Raw genomic sequence first — 19179 nt, 5'->3', positions numbered from 1 at the left:
ACAGGAAGAAGAAAGAGACCTATAGTATCTCACAAATATGTGAATGGGTAAAAACATAATGGGATGAGGTGAAAAAGAAACTGTAGTAAAATCATTCAAAAATGTGGAATCAGTAACGCTCCGTATGGTTCTGAGGATAACACTGTTTGAAGACAATGGTAGCTCTCGTATGAGAGGTGATAAAGTTTCAGGTTCTGGTGATAGCAGTGACGGTCATGACTGAAATTTCCATAGTGACTAAATGTTATGTTCTTTCTTACCCTGCTAGAAATACTATAAATGGAATGCAGAAGGAATTTACGGTATTCTTGTATTTTTAATTGCAATTCGTTTTTCATTTTGTGATTATTTGTATGGTTTTTGTTACATTAAAGTGAAATAAAATACAACAAAAACCTAAGTAAAAAAAATAATAATTAAGATGTAATTTTAACGTAAAATAACTTTTCTGGAAACAGTCCTTTGAGAAGGGTGTCTCTTATACGTCGGTAAAATAATAATAATAAAAAAAGATATATTACACTAAATTTAGCTTATTAAGTTAAAATGGACTCCATTTTACAAGGAAGAAGTATAAGTTTCTCTTTTTAATTCTAAGTATATTTGAATTGAAGAAAATATAATTTGAAGTTCACAAATTACGCTTTTGGTAAAACTTTGATTGGATAAGTGATGGAAAATTTATCTCGAACATAAAATGATAAACCACAAAATTGACATTTCGTAAGCATAATACTTGTTATCAGCAATTTTATAAGATTTCACGAGAAGGATTACTTGCTTTTTAGATTTCTGTAAAATCTTCAATTGTTCCGTTCATATTGTTATGAAAATTTCTTTCATATTCATAGGCATTCCAGGCAAATACCGAGATGGTTTTCTGTATTGCACTTTTTCAATCCAAAGAATGTATAACAGTATACAGCGATGACATAGTCATTACAGTACACATTTCCTTGCAAACATAAAGTTTCAAATAATGAATTTTTAAAATGAAACCAATTTCGTTAGAAGTTAGTTATAATGCAATTTATTTGCAAAAAATATAAAAATGAAAAAAAATGGTAGGAAGCAATAGATGCTAGTCATGGAAGTCTAATCACTCATGCTGGCCGATTTGTAATTTTTATCAATAAATAACAGAAATTCTTGAGAAATTGGGAAGCAGAGAAAACCCGAACTGTTTTTGAGTCTTCCTCTTCTTTCTCTCTGTCTTTTCCTACTTATGTGGGGTCGACGTTTCTGGTGAGCCTTCTCCATAAAACCTTGTCTCGGCATTCTTCTCCTGCTGAATCTATCTCCCTGAAGTCATTCTTAAGCATGTCCCTCCATTTCCTTCTTGGTCTACTTCTACCTCTCTTCCTATTCACGTCCATTGTCATCGCACTTCTGACCAGGTAGTCGTTTGTTTTTCTCAGATGGCCATATTGCTGCAATTTTCTTGGTCTTTCTTAAATATTTCTGTAACTTTGGTAGTTCAACTTATTCTCTCGTTCCTCACTCTCTTCTTGTTATCGCAAAATCCAGTGTAGCATATCATTTCAGTAAAATTCAAGATTATTCATGTGTTTTCTCTATTTTGAGCATTTTTTGTACTTAAGTATTATAATCCTGTGACACACAAAAATCATATCTTGCTACATACATAGGTCGTTTAATGTACAATATGAGTTTCCCTAAACTGCAAAATATTTATTTTTAAGATATATTTGTAAACTATACTTGCAAGTGTAGAGTCCTTCCTTACTTCTCCACGATCCTCATTGATGTTCAGGTATTTGTCCCACCGTTGTACCAATTTCCCCAAACCCTTTTCAAAAACTGAGGGCTCTGGCTATTTAGCATTCTCCTCACAGACCAGTTCGCTTATGCTGAATTGTGTTTCCCTGAAGAAGAGTTCATGTTTGACATAAGCGACCTGGACTCCTGACAACTGGTGTTATTCTTGATGATAATGCCCCTTAGTCAGCACGCAAACAAGACGCAACATTGAAGAATTGAGGTGGGAACTCCTGCCTCACAAAGCCTCGATTTCACGCCGAGTGACTTCCATCTTTTTCCGTTGTTAAAGTCTGCATTGCAAGGTAAACGATTCGAAACAGATTAAGAAGTGAAGCGGAATGGAAGGAGAGTGCTAAATAGCCACAGCACTGATATTTTTTTTCTTTGCAAAGAGTTTGGACAAATTGGTGCAATGGTGAGACAAATGCCTGAATCTCAATGGAGATTATGTGGAGAGGTGAGGAAGGAACCACCTACACATGGATGGATGTTTATAAATGTATCTTTATTTATTTATTTATTTATTTATTTTACAGCTTAGGGAAATATATATTCAACGACCTACATATATATTAAATTTGATTTATAAGTTAACTCCATATTAAAAAATATATTGCTTGTATATGCATAATGTTTGACTATTATAACCGGTAACATAATCTTGCGGGGCAGAGATTGAAAAACACTTCTTTTGTACTAATAATTAAATCAATATAATGTAATATTTACTTTACGTCGAAATTATGTGATAGCAGAGTACAGAACTAGTCTCAGTCAATAATAGAGCATCTCAAATAAGTGAACAAATATGTATTATTATTATTATTATTATTATTATTATTATTATTATTATTATTATTATTATTATTATTATTATTGATCAAATATAATTAATAGTGACAGATTGAACCAGTGTGTTAAACTGGCGTGAACAACAGTGAATATTTCATATGTTCTGCTAAAAAAAGAAAACTTTTGTTTAAAAAATAGTTTCAAAGGAAGAAAAATAGTACCTGTAACTTCTACTGATTCTTTGTTGACTTAGATTTCTCGTACATTTCGAACAAAAGAAGTTTAAAGTGAATATCGCTTCCAAAAGAAAAGAAATTACTACGGGTAAAAAGAAATATTATATTATTTAAGGGAATAAATTTTTGCTTCCATTTAAACGGGATTTCGCACTCAGTTTTTAGACATTTGAGTCAGATCACGTTCTGATAGTAATATTGATTAATTGAACAGCTCTTTCCCAGATAGGAAACTTGAAAAGCAAAGTTTAAATTATTCAAAATCTGCGTAAAACAACTCTGAAAAGTCCTTTAATGTCAGAATTCCAAAGGGATATTATGCAGTATTCAATTAACAACACTTTAAAATATTTAGCTGTAGTCTTTCTTTATTCACTTAAACATCTTCAGGACTGTATAGTTTTAGAGTCAGATAAAACGAAATTGATTTAATCCTTTACACTGACTAAGACAGACAATTTACACTTTTTATTCTTCTTAATTATTAAGTTTGTCATTGATTCTATTTCCTCTCCTATATTTGAAAAGGTCCTCATATGATATGTGTACACCAAAATAATAACAGCAATCAAATTCCTTAATGTTCCATACAAACCTTGGACACATATTAAGTATGTACGCGTAGTAATGCACAACTATTTTTAAGCAAATCTGCTTTTAGTCCAGTCAAATAACATCAAAAGCTGGCCAAACCTAGACATTTAGAATAAAAAGATGGGACCTTTCGGAATTTGTTCGTAATCTCTTCCTCAAGAATCTCCAGAAAATCCCAAAAAATCCAGTTGCAGGTTTTCCGCCATTTTGAATAAACAATCTGCCTGCCATCTTGGATTTCTCACATGCACTTAGTTTATTCCACATAACTTCTAAACTAATCAAAGTAGAAGGATAATTCTTCGTTTATTATACTTCTAATATTATAGGCAATGTAACAAGTTATTAACACTTTCCTCCGAGTAACCATTGCTGCGTAATTTTAGGAAAAAGTGAAAAATTGTTATCTCTATTAGGGAACATATTCTTTTCATTGCCTCATAAAACTTAATAGAGTAGAAATATGAAAAAAGGGCTCGAATAAAAGTTGTTTGAAATTTCATATGCTTTAAAATGATGTTTATATTGTCACTATATACAATGTCCGAGGTGCGCAATGAAGCTTCAAACATCATCGGACTGCGCACAATTTCTGTTGAAACATATAAATGAATCATTTAACATGAAGAATGTAACGACTAAATTATTATTCTTATATTATACGTTTCATTCAACCCACAGTTCGCGTAATTTTTAAAATATGTCAACACGTTCAATTACACTTCCTTAATACGTAAAATCTCAATACATAACATTAAATCAGACAAACCACCTTGAATCATTATTACCTTTTATTCTTTTTCACATCTCCAATAATAATACTAATTTTCCTTTTTTGGTTGTCATAGCAACATTTAAATAAACAACTATCTGCTGTTACGATAACTCAGTACAGATTATACATATAAAATCAACACTTTTTTTAGCTACTAAAATTAAACCTTATTTCTTTAAATCTAGAATCAACATCTTCTTCTACACAACAGATTGTGTACTTTTAAGCACCGTTGCCCAAAACCAAAATACAAAAATAGAAGAAATTCCCAAAACAGATATACAATACTTATCTCCGGGAGATGACTTATTGAATTGGTTATAATTTAAGAAATAATCCTGGACCGTTACATATTTTTACATACATGGTTACATTACTTTCCGAGTAGCCCTCATATATATATATTATAAAACATATATATTAATTTTATTTTGTCTCATTTTTATATTCATTTAACAATTAATTCCATTTTAATTCTATAAACTTACCAACAAAGAGAACTTATTCAAAAGGCGATTAACTTATTTAATTATTCAGGTCCTAAGGCATATTCTTTAGTTCAATGTCACTGGAACTCATTGACGCATCAAGTCAGTATATGTTGACATACTATGGAACTTATTTCTTCCAATTGGACAAAAGTACAATACTGATAAGTAAAACAAAGTACAAGGGACTCATAACAATACACTACATGAAACAAAATAATCAATATCATAACAAGGATTAATACAAGTAATGAAATTATTATAGCAAGAACTAGCAAAGTTTATGTGGGTTAGAATACAGTATAACATGTTTTATTTATTAAGGCATAGTTAGCATTACTTTGATAGACAATATTCGTATTCATTTACATTAAGAACATTATTTATATTATCTATATAGAATTCAAACAAAGTACGAATGACAAATGAAGTTAGGATATTTAAAGTGAAATAAAACAAAAATCAATTGAATATGTTTTTTCGGATGCCACAACATTAGCTTAAGGTATATTACCAAAGAACTCGGTTAAATTACATTGCACGCCACAATGTTGTACACAGTTCTGCCTATTATTTGCTTGAACGATATTCTGATTTCCATTTTGAGAATTTCTGCCACATATGAATCTATTATGAAATCTATTTCGTGGAAAGTTAAACGTATTGTTCGCTTGATTCCTAAATGTATTACGATTATTGTTCCTGTTTCTCCTAAAATTAGATTCAGTTCTATTACCGGTAAAATTGGGTTCAGTTCTATTCTGGTTACAATGGAATCTATTATTACCTCTCGCATTAAAATCGCCTTCTTCCCTGATTCTAAGGTTGCGAACAGGTACATAACTAACTTGATTACGATCAGTATTGGCTTGATTCTGATTACTATTAGTCTGCAACATAGATTGACTTTCAAAATTTTGCACTATCATAAGAAGGTGATTGAAATTAACGCATTGTGCAGAACAGAAATCAACATTTGTTGCAAATTAAAAGGTAACAAGATTCGGATTGATGCTATTACTCTTGATTCCTGTTGGTATGGTTTAATTAACTTCAATTCATTATATACGGATATCACAAAGTCAGTGAGACTCTTGTCTAATTTTGGATTATAAAGTCTATTTCGAACTAATGCGTCTCTATTGGCCAACATGAAATAGTTTTCAAAATTAGAAAGTAAGGCATTTTTAAAATCTAAATAATTACGTAAATTACTTCTGATCGCTTTGAACCATACGGAACACGGTGGTAATAAAACATGAGTCAGAATTTTCAAAAATTTAGATTTGTCTACTCCAATTAAATCACATTCTTCCTCGAACTTTTTTAAGAATGTGCTGGCCGGATGTCATCCGACCTTCCACTAAATTTTGTTAGAGATCTAATTTCTCTAAACCGAAAATGATTACTTTTACTAGTAGACCCTATACTTACAATGTTTGGAATTTACGTGAATGTTTTTCATGCGATGAGATAAATGATTTCTTCTCCCTTTTCTCTCTATACTAGCTTCACTATCGTCCTTTTCTGAATATCCTTCGGATGAATTACTATCTTCCACTACTACTCTGGATTCATATGGTATAGGTTCAACGTTGACAGCAGAAACTCGATCACCATTTGCAGTACTAAACTTCTCTTTGATCGCATTTACTTCTTGCAATTCCCTGATCTGACTAGTATGCTCATTAACTTACATTTCTACAACTTCTACCGAACTTTGTACATCAGTAAATCGATGTAAAATCTGTTCCATCTTATAATCTGTTTGTTCTAATTTTGAATGTATTTGTTGGTTTATTTGCTCCAATTTACTATCCATTTTAGTGCCCATTTGATTAGCTATTTGCTCAAACTTAGCATCCATCTGTTGTGCTAGTTGTTGTGTTAGATGTGACATTTGCTTCAGCTTGGTTTCCACTTTTTGTTGTGTCATTTGTGACATTTGCTGCAGCTTGGTATCCATTTTTTGCTGTTGATGCGGTATTTGCTAACCAAGTTGTCTTATAAGATAAGCCATATTCGTTGATGAGTTCGTACCTGGTAGCTCTACATCACCACCTTCCTCATTTATATTTTCATTCCCAGAAACACTCATTTTAAAATTTCTATAAATTCTTGTCTTACTCTTGAGTAAAGTATACTCAGTGTTGAACGCTATGATGAGACTGCTTTACTTAACTTCAAACTAATCTCAAGTTATTCCTGGTCGGTAAACCACCACATAAAATGTAACGACTAAATTATTATTCTGATATTATACGTTACATTCAGCCCACAGTTCGCGTATTTTTAAAAATATGTCAACACGTTCAATTACACTTCCTTAATACGTAAAATCTCAATACATAACATTAAATCAGACACACCACCTTGAACCACTATTACCTTTTATTCTTTTTCACATCTCCATTAATAACATTAATTTTCCTTTTTTGGTTGCCATAGCAACTTTTAAATAAACAACTATCTGCTGTTACGGTAACTCTGACTACAGATTATACATATAAAATCAACATATTTTTTAGCTACTAAAATTAAACCTTATTTCTTTATATCTAGAATCAACAACATATATCTTCATTTCTTCTTCTTCCTCTACACAACAGATTGTGTACTTTTAAGCACCGTTGCCCAAAACCAAAATAGAAGAAATTCACAAAACAGATATACAATATCGTTGTAAGAAAAGACATTTAGTGATTTGAGACGGCCTTTCATTGCAATTTCCGATAAGTACCAACAGGCTTGGAACTCCGGCTAGTTAAATAAATAGTTCGTAAACAGTGGCGTCGGCAGGGGGTGCACAAGACCTTGCAAGTAGACTTTCGCGCTATCTTTCTGTATTTATGCCTATGAGTCAATTCAAATTAGGGTTTCAGATAAACGTTTTAAAAAGAAGATGAAATGTATTGAAATAGGTTTTACTGATGTTGTCCTGTAAAAAAAATAAAGTCACGGGTTTTCTGCTTTTTTGAATAAATAGCCATACTCCAGTGCAATTACGACAAAAATCAATCAAAGTTAAACGTATCTTTAAAGAAAAGATTAAACCTGTGAATAAGTTATATGTATTGATATTATACTAAAACAGTCCCAAAACTAGTTGCTGGTTTTCCATAACTTTTGCGGCCAATTATATGAGCAATATGTGAGGTTTATCGGAAAACACTATAGTAAATAATGCATTGTATTTGATGGTTATGGTGGTGGCCCTAGCATAAATGATATAAAACACTGGACATGAACAAAGAAACCATGAATACGCGTAATCGTTGAGGATGACATCCACTTGTTCATTTAACTCAACAGGAATTTCTTTCTAACACAAAGAACAAATTCAAATTGATATCATTTCTGACGAAATATCTCGAGAAATCCATTGTACCGTACTTGAATCTCCTGGAGATGCAGACACATTAGTTGTGGTAATGGCAACAAATGTTACAAAATCTGGCTAGTCAGTAATAGTGAGAGAAGATTAAGATATTTTGGTTCTGTTGGTAGCACTCGTAACATCTGAGACTTACATGTTTATTCCTAGCTCGAAGCGACCACATAAGATATACAGCAGTACCAAACTTCAGAGAGCATTGGGAGATATGGTGAACTGCATTTTATTTCTGCAGGCCTTCACTGGTTGTGATACAACTTCTGCTTCACGCAGTAAAGGGAAGAAAATTCCTGGGATTGGCCCCTCCCCCACCTCCGTTCAGTCCCTCAGCAGGCAGGAATCCGACACTTCCCCCGGTAGTGTCGTCCAAGCAATACGGGACGTCGTCTAATTAAGGTAGAGGTACACGGTACATTACAAGAGCAAATGACTGAGCTCAAGGCAGACATTGTCATTTGGGAGCCAAGTCTCCCCGTGTCCCAAAGGGAGTCGTGTTTCCCCTGGTAGGCCTGCCCAAACAATACGGGGCTACCTATCTTTTACGTGTTTAGGTACCACATACACGTTGTAGCAATGCTACTTGTCCGAACCCAATGGTACGTGTAAGCCACCTTTAGAAGGGACACCAACACCCTTCCTCGGTAGGGTCGTTGAAACAACACGGAACTACCTCTGATTACGGTAGAGGTGCACCGTACATTACCAGGCTCAATGGCTGATGTAGACTGGCTACCTTTAAAGACAATGGCTATTTGAAAGCGGCGGCTCCCCTGGTAGGGTCGTGACTCCTGCACCCAGTCAAACAGAGATGCCTGGGACGAAGGAGTAACACTTCCTCAGGGTTCCTGAGGTACGCGTGCGCGTTAGGATACAAGGTATACCATCCCGGACCCAAGAGCACGCACAACACGCTCTTTGAGAGCAGTACATACATCATCCTCCCGGTAGGGCGCTGGATCCGCCCACACTTTGGACACATCAGATACCCACTCTTTCATACGTCTTGGGGTATGACGTAGCCTTATCTCCCGGACCCAAGGGCGCGGCCTAGGTGCCCATTTCGGAGGATACCCAAGGGCTCACCTCCGCCGGTAGGAGCGGCAGTCAAAGACTATCTACCCCGCTGAGGACATGACAAGGTCACATGGTCTCCCGGATCCAATGGCACGAGTTAATCGCCCATTTCGGAGGATAGCCGAAGCCTCACCTCCGCCGGTAGGTTGTCTTGCCTTTAATCAGTCCATAAAACAGGATCGACCCTATTACAGGTCGCTCGAGTTAGAAACTTGTTTCCAAGTCCCACCCGAACCAATATTCCCTACTGGCACCCTATGGCCATAATGCATGCTACAGGCACTCAGCCATCGAGAGTTGGGCAAAGGAACACTGCCTCTCGACCATGGAAATGTGGAGAAAGGTTGCCTGGACAGTTTTACATTAGTACATGCCGATGAACTTTTAAGGGAGCGTCGCCAACCGCAAGAAGAAATGGTTCCCTCCTGACAGCAGGGAACTGTGCAGGCCGGTGGTGGCGATATTCTAACTTGGGGCATGCTTACTTGGATTGAAATGGGTCCCCTAAAACGTGTAACACAGTCCCTCACAGGTAAACGCTACCGCAATATTCTGGTCGAATATGTCATGTCATTTGCTCGGCTGCTACCGGTACATCCAGGTGGTGACCTCATCTTACAGCAGGACAATGCGCCAGCCCACCCATCGCTCTACGATGGCAGCAAACTGGTATCATGAGTACTGATCTGACAACACAGTCATCGGATCTCAATCTGATCTAACACATCTGGGACACCATAGAACGACGCCTTCGGCTGTGGACCCTCTTCCAACTATACTGCAAGCTCTGTGGGAGACTTTGCAGCAGATATAGATTGAAATTCCACAACAACATTTCAGGCGCCTCGTGGAGTCCATGCTGCAGCGAGTACCCGCCGTTATTCAAAGCGAAAGGTGGTGTTACACGCTATTAGGTAGGTGTCTATAATTCAACTGGTGATCAGTTTATATTGTCTTCCTATTTATAACTACAATACTTTTAAATTTAACAGTTATATAGATGCGCAGAAGAATCTATGCACAATTACAAAAGCTAGTACGTATAGTGAAATAGTGAAAATCATGAAACACGATATGATTGTATTTACTGTAAATCGGATACAAAATTCATCTCAAATAATTGTGGTAAGTATATTTTCCTTCATTTAAATAATTAATCCCTTGTTTAAATCACCATTTTTATTTTTCCTAAAGTTATATTTTCAAGCACTAATAGATCAAATTTTAAGGTACACTAAACTTATAGTAACGAACACGGACGAAGTGATCACTTATATAACCTATAATATTAGAAGTATAATAACGAAACAATGAAACTTTTACGTTTATTGGCTTAGGAGCCATAACGTAAAAACTACGTGCTGGTGAAAATTTCAACATGGCGTACTGCTTATTTAAAATGGCGGGAAACCACCAACTAGAGTTTTGGAATTGTTTTAGCATAATATCAATACATCGAACATACTCTAATAGGTTCAATCTTTTTTTTAAAAAAAATCGTTCAGTTTGATCGATTGTTGTCATAATTGCACTGGACCAGGGCTATTTATTCAAAAAGGCAAAAAACCAGCAGTGTAATTTTACAGGACATCAGTAAAACATATTTCAATAGATTTCAACTTCTTTGTGAAACTTTTATCTCAAACACTAATTTCAATGGAAACATAGGAATAAATACAGACAGATAGTGCGAAAGTCTTCTTTCAAGGTTCTTGTGCACCATCTGCTGACACCACTGTTTACGAACTATTTATTTAACTAGCCGGACTTCCAAACCTGTTGGTACTTATCGGAAATTGGAATGATATCTAAATATCTAAATGATCACTAAATATCTTTTTTCTTGATGTTAAATGATTCATTCATATGTTTCAATAGAAGTCGTGCGCAGTCCGATGACGTTTGAAGCTTCATTGTATTTCAGAAGCTTCACTTCTGGCATTGTATATAGTGACAATATATACATCGTTTTAAAGCTTATGAAATTTCCAACAACTTTTATTCGAACATTTTTTTTCATATTTCTACTCTGTTAAGTTTTATGAGGCACTGAAAAGAATATGTCCCCTAATAGAGATCACAATTTTTCACTTTATCAAAAATTATGCAACATTGGTTACTCGGAGGAAAGTGTTAATAACATGTTAGATTGCCTATAATACAAAGAACGAATTATCCTTCTACGTTAATTAGTTTAGAAGTTATGTGGAAAACTAAGTTCATGTGAGAAATCCAAGATGGCAGACTGTTTATTCAAAGTGACGGAAAACCCACAACTGGATTTTTTTGGATTTTCTGGAGGTTATTGAGGAAGAGGTTACGAACAAATCCAGAAGGTACCATTTTTTAATTCTAAATGTCTACCAAAAACCTTATTTTGACTGCACTATTTTCTTTTTTATAATCGCTTTACTAATCCGAACAATTACTTTGTTTCCTGCATTTCCACAACCAAAAATGGCGTTTGTGTTTACGTCACGGGAATCAGCACCCTTGGCATTTGAAAGCGTTCGAAAGCGTTCTCATCTCTGGTACGTGTGATTTATAAAGAACAAATAAGTGTGCGTGGGTTTCCTCGAGGTTATTCCGTTTCCTCTTTTTTTCTTAATAACTGTTTCATTTATTATTCCCATTATCGTCTCCCTTAGTATCGGAACATAATCGAAGTATTTTAAGTAAATAAAACAAACAAATAAACGAGCGTTCGCGTAAAATAAAATAGCTCTTGACTTTTTTATAAAGCTGTAATAAGTGTCCACTTCCTGCTAGACTATGTTTATATCTAGGTAATATACAGGGTGGCCCAAAAGTAGGTATACAGTCCCGTACTGATCTGCTCACTATATTTCATACCATTTCTGATTGTTATCAGGTAGACCTAGCTTCTTTGTTAATTGTTATTAATGTCTTTTTACTTATACATTAAGCCCGGAACAGCCGAAGCAAATAAACCCCATAAGCTAGAATGCTATACTTTAACAATGCAGGGGTGTATACCTACTATTAGGCCACCCTGTAGACTTCAATTACCGGTATGCTTTCCTTTCGTTAAAATTTAAGCCTAAAATTAGGTTCTAATTTGAAAATTAAAAAATAACAGATAGCATTTTTTCGCAATAATCAGAATAAATAATGCTACTTCAATTTTTATCAGAAATTATGTTACATTATTCGTAGATAATAATAATAATAATAATAATAATAATAATAATAATAATTATTATTATTATTATTATTATTATTATTATTATTATTATTATTATTATTATTATTATTATTATTATTATTATTATTATTACCCTGGTAACATCTTCCTCCGTTTTAGAGCGTAAAGAAGCATTGAAATTTCAGATTTTAAATTAATTTTAAGACTAAATATTTCCTATGGAGATGATGCAATAATTTCAAATCCATGCAGTTTAAGTTCGACACAGTAAGTAACCGAGGAATTAACCAATTAGTATTTTTGAAGTAGACCGCAGTTATGCCCGCGAAGATGTAATCGATATTGGCAAAAATATGGGATGCTAGAAGTATTATAATAATGTCATTTTCGTGAATATTTTGTTTCATTACTGAAGTAATATTTCCACTTTGAAACTAAAAATCTTAACTTACGAAAATTATATTTTGTAAGCAATTATGGTCGTTTTCCCATTATCGTTTTCCTAATGGTCGTTTTCCCACTGGTCTTCCAGTCAAGTCTTTGAGACTGTTTCTACTTTCTTCCTGAGCCTCCTAGGCCTACCCACCTGAGCCTCCTAGACTTGATGACCTTAACAATGTTTGTAAACCGTATGAATTATGTAGATCCTCGTTATGAAGTTTCCGCCATTCCCCATTCCCGTTCCTCTTAGGTCCGAATATTCCCCTCAGGATCTTCTCAAATACTTTCAGTCTATGTTCTTCCCTCAGACTAAGTGACCATGTTTCGCAACCATACAGAACAACAGGCATTATTATCGTTTTATATATTTTAAGCTTCAAATTCTTCGACACAATTCGCGACGACAAGAGATTTTGAACTGAATAATAACACGAATTCCCTGTTTTTAACGACATTTAATTTCTTCATGAATATGATTTTCGTCTGTTAATATTGATAATAGATATTTGAAACAATCCACTTTATCAAAAGAATAATTTAATATTTTAACGCATCCATAACTTGCCGTATTACGGTCCCGACGCACTTCCATGTATTTAGTTTTCTCTGGGTTTAGTTATTAATCCATGCCCCAGAAAGCGTTTAATAAGACTTCGGCATTTCTTTCTATTGTTCTCCTATCATCCCCTGTTAAATTCACATCATCAGCATATGCCATAATCTGGTGAACACCGTTCAACTCTAGGCCCTGATTGTTATCTTTGATTTTCCTGGGGAAAGTTGAATAATAACGGCGACAATGCATCTCCTTCTTTCAGGCCATTCTCGACGTGCAACCTCATGGACAAATATTTTTCTACTCGGACTTTACTTTGGGATTCATTTATACATAGTTTAATTAATCTAATTAGCTTTTTCGGTATTCCAAATTCTGTGAGAAAGTTGTACAATGTTTCTTTCCTAACCGAGTCGTAAGCCTTTTTAAAATCAATAAACAGTTTATGTATCGGGGTATTGTATTCCCACCTCTTTTCGAGTATATGTCGAATGGTAAATATTTGGTCGATAGTTGATCGATTTCGTCTAAATCCGCATTGATAATCTCCAATAATTTTATCTGCGTATGGGGTCAATCTTGCTAATAGAATGTTTGAAAGGATTGTATGGGATGTTGACAGAAGAGAAATGCGTCGATAATTATTACAGTCAGTTTTGTCGCGTTTCTTGTGAACTGGAACAATGATTGATTCTTTCCACTCTTGTGGCAATTCTTCCTTGTTCCACATAAGGAGAATGAGTTTGTGTATCTTGTTCCACAATTTTTCGCATCCAGTTGAAATTAACTCAGCCGAGATTTTGTCTATACCCGGAGGTTTCTTTAATTTCTTTATAGCGATATCTGCTTCTGTTCGGTTAGGTTCTTGAATATTCGGTTCTGCGGTGTGTTTTTCCGTTTCTCCGCGCATATTAGTTTTTCGCTGCGTGTTAAGCAATTCGTCAAAGAAATCTTTCCATCTATTTAATATGCTATCTGTATCAGTGAGAACTGTTCCGTCAACTTTCTTTAATATACAAGCTCGAGATTGATAGCCTTTCTGGAACTCGTTGATCCCCTTATACACGCCCCGAATGTTTTTATTTTTACTATTATCTTCATGCTCCTTAACTTTAGCTTTAAAGAATCGCGTTTCTTTGTCTAAAAGCTTTAAACCTTTCTCGCCTGATGTCTACGAAATTTTGTGTAGTTATTTCATTCGGATTTTATAGCCAACGTAATTATGCCTGTTTTCTCTTCTCTGCCACTTTAATGCCTAGTATTCTTCCTAGTGCACTTTTATAGAACCCTCTTCAATAATGCACTCCTAACTTCCTCAGTGCATTGTTGTACATATCTCAGCCTATTTACTGGACATGCATTTAGTTTATGAAGTTAGACACGTGGTCTTAGTTCTTCCATATGCTGTATTGTTGAAGTGATTTTCCTAATAGGCGTTGAACGGACATTTCATTTGCACCAACCCAATACAATTCATAACAAGAATATCATCTCCATATAGTGACTACTTGAGAAGTTTGTTCAGTTATTGTTATTGAACATAATTATTCGAATTCCTAAATCAGTTAACATAATGATCACATGGTGGAATTGTCGTGCAGTCATCACACAATCGGAGGCCATTCTTTTACTTCTGTTTTTAAAAAGAGCAGTTTTACACGACACTCTAGATGCACTTAGCATCAAATTTGTGTTCGTTGAGAAATATTCAGACAGAAAACCATTTGTGGTTTCTCACCTACGGTACGGTGCTTAGCTGGCTGTCAGCCACAGCGGTTTCTTCAGAACTTAATTTACAAATAATTGTAGATGCGGAATTAGACATAACAGTCTTCCTCTTTCAAATGATTCTCGCGAGTTATGTTTGTATCACTGTAAAAGAGGTAAGCCGTCAACATGAAAATTCGATTAGGACTATTTCGTGTTTAAGTTGTATTATTTTCATAGATTGAATATTGAGTGTATAGAAGTAAATGGAATATATTGATAATGTTATGCAAATCTGGAAACGAAACGTGAGACACGATTTTATGAATCAAAAATATGTCTACTGTGACATCGTATCTCAGAAATCCAATCTCTTCCTCAATTTTATGATTATCGTACTTCACTTTACTGTGTGTCTGTTTACATGTTCAAATCATTTATGTATCGCCTTGAACCAGGGGTTTCATTGGATTTACATGACTGAGTACGACTATAATAACGTTAGAATACAAACCAACATGATATAAGACTTTACAACTAATTAGTGGAAATGTTGATAGTTTTCTAAATTTGTAACATATGGCGTTTGCTGTGTATGTTCTTAGTTTATTTTCCTTTTCTTTTTTACATATTTACTTTCCAATCTGGAACAATATGGCTATTTCTGTGTAGGTTATATCGATTCAGTGCATTTGTTTAATATTACCCTACTCTTTCTAATCTATATCGTCACATTTATATCTATACTATACTTAAATGAATTTGTTCATTTTCTCCTGTAGTCCGTTCTTTAACGGCCAAATATATTTTTCCTCTTTCCATGAAACTTTATTTTCAATTTTTTTTCTCCCTCAATTTCCTCAGTATCTCTTTCTGCAGATCCACTACTACAATATTTAAAATGCTTGTAGTAACCGTTATCTTATACTGTTTATTTTTCTGAATTTACGTGTTGTTTTTTTCAAACTTTGTAACGAATCTATTTGTGACTCCTTGCTGTAGGTTTTATTGGAAATCGGTTTAACTTTTGTGTTAAATATTCCAAACCACTCACCAACCACTTCTGAGTTTTATGATACTGCATACAGTTCGCGAGAAAAGAAAAATGGGTTTCCTCATGACTTTTTGGTTAGAATGACTCGAGGCGATGCTGGAAACAAATGCTTGATTCGCGGTAGAAGCTCATGTGGTTCAAATTATACGTCTCATTTAATCTCAGTGCTGAAAGAGATATTAAGCTTAAAACTAATCACCAACCAAAGGAAAATAGAAAAATCCCATATATATACACGCAAAATGTAAAGAGTGCAAAGCTACTGAAAATAAAAGGTATGGAATCTAAAGTGTTGGAATTTTTCAAATCGGACCAGTGATTTTGAGTCTATATTGGTAGTCACTCCAACGGTAATTAAAAACAACAACATTGCCAGTCATACTGTTAAAATAGAATTATTTGTTCACGCAATATTTGAACGGAAAGCATGCAAAAATTATATCATAGGGAAGAAACAAGAATACTACAAATCTCAGTTGCAATCATTAGCATCTTGATTGCAGGGCGGGTGGCAGTAGAGGTGATGAAATTTGTAACGAGTTGAATGTTGGTTGCGGTTGGGTTTTCCATTTCAGACACCCATTCAACGAGAATGGGTGTAAAGGAGACGATCGGTGAACGTTCACAATCCTTTAATTTCTCTCCGATGGGGCCAGAAAAAGCGTTGGGTCCGGTCTTCCAATTATCTAATTCGGTAACCAGGTATCGAAATGGCAACTCGTTGATATGAAGAAAGCAAATGAGATGCTTCAACAATCGCAGGACAATTTATTTAAAATGTATTTATTAATTTTTTTAATCTTTACAATTTTCCTTTGTTTCTTTACTTCCTTTTCTAGGGATCTTTGTATCTGATTTATCACGCCATTATCCCATCCTGTATTCGTGGCTTCACCATCGCTGCCGACTGCCTCAAGACTTGACACGTCGTACTGGTTCTTCTCTAAAAGCTCCAATATAGAGTCGGCAATATCCTTGTCAGTGCCTGACTTAGGTGTGGCATGACCCAAGTATTCTGAACCGGCCTGTGATATGCTTTTCTCTAACCTCTCGTCTTCTTAGTTTGCCGTTAATTTTTTTCTTGCACAAGAGTTGCATCATTTTTTCCGTCGAAAGAGCTACTTGTAATCGCCCGGCCTAGGTGAGCCTTTTCTTTCTGGATTTTCCAACCCACTTTATTTTTTCCACTTCGTACCTTAGATCTGACAAAAACAACAAAATTTTTGTCCTCTGACGTTATGGGTCTCACGTCCTGAAGTACAGCAGAAGCGATCAAAGCAACCTGTCTGTCTGAAGCTCCAGTTCTAAACGCTGCCTCCGCTGTATTTTGAAGACAGGTGCGCTTTAGGCTATGTTTCCTTCCTGGTCGCGCCTCGAAGTCAGATCCCGATGTGCTTTCCGATTCAACAGCTTCGCTGGATTCCCCTGACGACGCCAGTACCTTTGACCTGTGCCTATGCCTAATCCCACTAGTTGATGAACTTGTCTCAACACTTCCAGCGTCTTTCTTGGTTGTCTGCCCCTTAAATCTGCTCACTTTACGGGAAAATATCTTTGACAGAGATTTGCTTGTTTGTACGTCAATGTTACCAATGCTCATTTTCCGTGATGTTCTCTGGTCCAAAAGTAACTTGAATTTTCGTTTTGGAATCTTGCGTGTCCTCTCACAGTTGCAATCTTCGGCAGTTTTACATTTGCAAGACGCAATATCAAAGGAGACTTTTCCGCGTGTGCAACAAAACCTGCACGAAGTGTTGCTTCTTGCCCTTGTCGACTGAAATGTTTTTCCTTGGTGCGACATTTATTATAAAATGTTTTCAGCATGTCAAAACTCTTCTTAAATCACAAGAATTCTTGCTTTACGCCAAATATGTACAACTCTTTGTCCAACTAGTTTACAAAAGTCAGTCACTGGTAATTTAGTTATACTTACGTCACCACTTAAACCACTTCGAAACCAACGATAATGTCATATAACGTCAGCGTACGTGGGTAACTGCACTTCATTCATTTCACTTGGAGTGCCAAATAACCCTCGTTTCACACTTTCCCGCGTTGGTCTGCTATGAGGCTTTTTCTTCATCTTGCTTTCCATTGCTTCCGAACTTGGAAACCAAAGTATACAAAATGTCTCTGAATCGTATCGAACTAAGAAGACTGTAACGTTAGGTACAATGCACAAACTCTCTGTCAACAGAAACAATAGCGAACTAAAACCCTTAAAGCTTAAGCTTCAATAAACTGGCCTGTTGGATTGGTTGGCCAAAGTAGGTAATATATATACTACCGCCGAACTTCGAGCGAGAATATTCTAGAAACGTCGCCGTAGGTTCTGGAGCCTAAGAGGCGAGCGAGAGGTGCGCGAATCTTCTTAACGGAGCCGGACGTTGCGACGACGCTCGAAGAGCGTGGCCAAAGTAAGCAACCACGAAGTTGTGTAGCCTGCCGCTAGATGGCATTTGCCGCTGGTGTACATAACAAGCAAGGAGTTGCCAAAAACAAATCATGTTATATCAAGAACTATGCCTATAATCATCGTTAACGTGGCATTCCAAACAAAATCTGGACATTAATTCCAAAAACTGAGCTAATATGGCTGTACTTTGACACATAAACATTTTAAAATTATTTACTGACATTGCTACAAATTTCTTTTAATAAAATAATTGTATTATAGCCATCAGGTAACTCAAAAAAGCACCACAAGTAGCTTTTCTGTCATTGGTGTTGTGCGTGTTGCCTAGCCAAACACTTAAAAAAAACTTTGAGTGCGTTGGGACAGGGTAAGGGATCGTCCAGTAAAAGAAAAATAAAAAAATCAGTAAGGTTGGTGCCACTAATGTCACCTTTTCTGCACTAGTCATCATCGAATTTCCAACAAAAGTGCAAAACTCTCCACCCTAATGTCCAATGCCTATATTCTATGGACCACTCAGTTTGATTCCTAATAAAAGATATTTAGAAAAAACAAATTATGAATAAAGTATTTAGAATTTTTCATTCAGTCATGGGCAATATTGTATTCTGTACTATGGATCAATGGGGGGATGGGATTTAGATTTCTGGGCTTTCGACATCTAAGGACATTTAGCCCTTCACGTTTTTGAGGGATGACGTCCC

At 35.4% G+C, this 19179-nt stretch overlaps 1 protein-coding gene across 2 annotated transcripts in view; it reads left to right on the top strand.

Annotated features, from left to right (window-relative positions):
* The window catches only part of Scgdelta (sarcoglycan delta), a 589315-nt gene that overhangs the window by 512347 nt on the left and 57789 nt on the right, over positions 1-19179 (top strand). The window lies entirely within an intron of this gene.

This window comes from Thermobia domestica, chromosome 3, assembly GCF_964235325.1.
Source record: "Thermobia domestica chromosome 3, izTheDome1.hap1.1, whole genome shotgun sequence".
Classification (NCBI taxonomy): Eukaryota; Metazoa; Arthropoda; class Insecta; order Zygentoma; family Lepismatidae; genus Thermobia; species Thermobia domestica.
The sequence above is the reverse complement of the archived record's forward strand: the minus strand, read 5'-3'. Positions and strand labels throughout refer to the sequence as shown.